Raw genomic sequence first — 3,720 nt, forward strand, 5'->3', positions numbered from 1 at the left:
GCCAGGGCCCATGGCTCTCCTCAGAAGGGAACCCAAGGAGCGTACAGCTGGGCCAGGTTTGGCGAGGAAGTGGGCCATAGGCAATTTGCTCCCAGCCATGCATGGCAGCAAACCATCTCCAGGTGGGGAACCATCAATGCAGGGAAAACCCTCTACTGTCAGATAAGCAGGCTACCAGCTGCCACCTTTTCCCCTCGTCACTGTTTATTTACACATTTGGGTTTTTTTTCTCTTTCTCTCTGGTGTGTGGAGCACTTAGAACAGTAGGCAAAAAGAGCAATACAGGAGTGAGGAGGTTAACTCCCAAGTGATCGAGTGGGGGGTCGTTGGCCGCATAAATCAGCGAAAGGTGGACAATACACCAGACAGGAACCTGGTTATGTAGGCTGGAGAACTCTCACTCGCCGCAGCAAGGTCCAACTGACACGTAAGCCGGGGAAACGTGGGCAATACGCCAGGGGAACACAGCCCACAACAGCCACTCGAGCACAGCAGCTTCTTATTGCCTTTTGCTTTTTAAGTGACATAGGGGCTAGGGGATAGGCAGTGTGCAGGGAGGCTGCCGAGACAGTGAAGAGCAAACAATCACCAGCTGTGGGGTGTGGCCGGGCTAGCCGGAGTGTCTTAAACAGATATCAGCTGGTTAAAACTGCGCAGTAATAACAATTTGTGCCAAAGAACATTTGGCACTTTTGTTTAACAGGGCAAGTCATTAAGCATACTTGTACGTGTGTCCCCCTTGTGTCCATCCCCCTTTAATGATACTCTCCGTAAACCAGTGAAGGGTTAGGAAGCGTGATGATGCCCAGTTGGAGATGGGAAATTAGAAGTTCCCATAATCCTCTCCTGTTTGATGAATGCCTGTGATGTTTATATAACCATGGCAAAGATTGCTAACGCTTTACAGTGACAAAGTGACATGGACATATATCTTTACACACTAGTCAGGTTGCACTGTGGGTAATACAAATTCTAGATGTGAAATATAAAAATACGAGAGACTTTCAGGTTTTAATCCAGATGCAAGAAAACTTAATTCAGATTCCACAAAAAGCCAGAGAAGGTGGAGCGAAAAGGTCGGCAGTAAAATTTACTTACATCGTCATATTTACATGGCTTGATCTTTATAAAGACACCAAGAAGTTTTAAAAATATATTTAAAAAATGTTTGTGTGATAATTCAGAAGAAAGCAGTGTGACGCACAGCACATATACACACACATCCACCTGTACACTGACTAACACAACATTCACAATGTTAAATGATCTTAGTCTTTAATCAAGTTGCTGCTACATGTTATGGCTCCATTTATGTTCTCCCAGGTATAATTTAGAATTCTACAGTTTGAGCCATCTTTCCAATTTATTGTACAATATAGAGTCACACTTTGTCTAACTCCTGCAGTCTTGTTGCAGTTCAGTGACACAGCTGAAAGACAAAACATCAACATATGATATTATTCAATTTGTTACTCTCCCTAATGTTTTTGCAGTGACCAGTTTAACAGTAATTATTACAAGCAGTATAGACATACCTTGACCTGATGAGACACTGCTTTGTAGTGCATAGAACAGACTCAGACATACCCACAGATGGAACATGCTGGAAGCTTCACTGTGTTTGGAAACTAGAGGAAAGAAGAAAAGATATGAGGATCATTCTGAGAGCATCTTTAAAAAAATGACGAAACATACTGGTTGGTTTATTGAAACCTAGCGTTTAATTTCAGCAGGGGAAAGTGCAGTGATTTGTGCCAGCGGGTAAGTTGTGCCGCCCCTTGTTTCTAGTGAACCATAGAAGAAATTGGTCATGAGACCGGACATTTTTGATTTTTGAAGATGTAAATCTGAAAGTAGTTGTGATTGTCATTGTGAAGTTCGCATCAAAACCAAATCCTACACCTACATTGGATTGGTTGATGGTGCTGACACTGGTTTTTAAGTTTTTAAGGTGAAGTCGTAATAGGTCTGTGAATTTAAAGCCCATCTTCACTGAAAATGATGACGGAGTCATCCCTAGAGTAGATGTGCATAAAAACAGCCATCCACACCACACAAACTTGTGATACTGCCAGAAGAGAGCAGCGGGTAGCATCAATGAGTTCAAGTGTTGTTAGGCTGTGTTTAAGAAAACTGACTTTTGATGTGCTCATGTGGCAGAATTGGCTTATGTAAAATTGGCCTTTGAGGTTTTAAAATAAGTTTAAATAAACCTTAGACAATTACTTTTGTGTTAAATTTGTGTAGCTGTTATATAGCATTACAGTTTCTGAGATCAAAGTCTACTGTTTTACTTTCATAATCAATGGCACCCAAGGTATTCTCTCCAAAGGCACAACTTACCCTGCACCAGGGGCAAGTTGTGCCACAAGACCACTTTTTTTTCCAGAAAGCTATATTTCTTAAATACTATATGTGTGATTGTTCCCAGGGACGCACGACATCCTGAAATATATTTACATATTTTATTTGGAAGCATTACAGTCATGGTTTTAAGTAAAACCTGGCACAACCCACCCCATCGTCCCTCCTACTGTTTTGTTCATAAATTATAGTCACATCAAGGTTTGAGAAGAAGCTGTTATTAAAACCTGCATTTCAACAAAGAGCTGTCAAAGGACATCAAGGACGAGACTGTAGAGAAACTGCTGCTCAGATAAAACCTAAATCGAGGAGTATGACCCAAAGAACACCATCGCCACAGTTAAGCATGGAGGTGGAAACATTATGCTATGGGGCTGTTTTTCTGCCAAGGGTAGGGGACGACCTCCAGCATGACAATGACCTAAAACATACCACCAAGGCAACAAAGGAGCGACTAAAGAAGAAGCACATTAAGGTCATGGAGTTGACTAACCAGACCTGAATGCTTGAGGATTTCTCTGGATTTCATTGAACTATTTCATCTTTATGTGTTTTCTGAGTTTAAAGCTGCTGTGTGTATTGTTTCTACACCTCAACTGTAGTTGTCACAATTGGTGACAAATACTTGTGATATCGTGTGATGTCACGGCAAGATTATACAGAACCATGCCACTACATGCCACGCTGTATTGTACTGTTACTCTTACCAATCATACGTTTTCTGAGGTAATACAAGCAGTTATAAGGGTGACAAATCTGTCAAGCGGTGAGTGTTGATATGGGGAGTAGTTTAAAAAAGGGAGGTACAGATACATATCAGGAGATCTCTGAGTTTATTGCTTAACAGAAACTAAATGAAAAACCCACAAGACAGATTACAGATGCTATTTCTGTGTCTCTGCTTATCTTCATCTGCAAGTCCTTACTGTACTAAAGACAGTGTTAACTTTGTGAGAATACTTCATGTAGATCATGAACTGTTGTCATGTGTCCATTCACTTACATTTACACACACACATTAAAGTAGAATGACTCAATATAAGTATGTGTATGAGTTGATGAGGCATGTACTCAAAGTGATCACATCTGTAATGTTGAACTGGTAAATTGTACAGTGTGTGATAACTGCTGTGTTAACATGCTCATAACAGCAGCTAATGAAAAATGCTATGGGCGGTTCAGATGTATAACAACCTTTCTTGTTCAGCATTGCCCTTTAAGGATGTGGACTGTGATACATGCACAACAAACTAATAGATTAAGATGTCCCATAAATACACAAACACACTCACTGGTTTTATAATTTTGAGTCACTGGGAGTTATGGTTTTCTGTGGCTGACACAGCAAGCCAAAAA

The sequence above is a fragment of the Pundamilia nyererei genome, unplaced genomic scaffold (genome assembly GCF_000239375.1).
Source record: "Pundamilia nyererei isolate P.nyererei 1_Seehausen unplaced genomic scaffold, PunNye1.0 scaffold00005, whole genome shotgun sequence".
Lineage (NCBI taxonomy): Eukaryota > Metazoa > Chordata > Actinopteri > Cichliformes > Cichlidae > Pundamilia > Pundamilia nyererei.